We start from the raw sequence: 665 nt of genomic DNA on the forward strand, positions 1-665 counted from the left end.
GATTAAAAGTACCATTAGCAAATTTGCAGATGATACTAAGTTGGGGGGTAGTGTGAATTGTGAGGAAGATGCAATAAGGCTGCAGGGTGACCTGGACAGGTTGTGTGAGTGGGCGGATACATGGCAGATGCAGTTTAATGTAGATAAGTGTGAGGTTATTCACTTTGGAAGTAAGAATAGAAAGGCAGATTATTATCTGAATGGTGTCAAGTTAGGAGGAGGGGGGGTTCAACGAGATCTGGGTGTCCTAGTGCATCAGTCAATGAAAGGAAGCATGCAGGTTCAGCAGGCAGTGAAGAAAGCCAATGGAATGTTGGCCTTCGTAACAAGAGGAGTTGAGTATAGGAGCAAAGAGGTCCTTCTACAGTTGTACCGGGCCCTGGTGAGACCGCACCTGGAGTACTGTGTGCAGTTTTGGTCTCCAAATTTGAGGAAGGATATTCTTGCTATGGAGGGCGTGCAGCGTAGGTTCACTAGATTAATTCCCGGAATGGCGGGACTGTCGTATGTTGAAAGGCTGGAGCGATTGGGCTTGTATACACTGGAATTTAGAAGGATGAGGGGGGATCTTATTGAAACATATAAGATAATTAGGGGATTGGACACATTAGAGGCAGATAACATGTTCCCAATGTTGGGGGAGTCCAGAACAAGGGGCCACAGTT

The sequence above is a fragment of the Rhinoraja longicauda genome, chromosome 25, assembly GCF_053455715.1.
Source record: "Rhinoraja longicauda isolate Sanriku21f chromosome 25, sRhiLon1.1, whole genome shotgun sequence".
Lineage (NCBI taxonomy): Eukaryota > Metazoa > Chordata > Chondrichthyes > Rajiformes > Arhynchobatidae > Rhinoraja > Rhinoraja longicauda.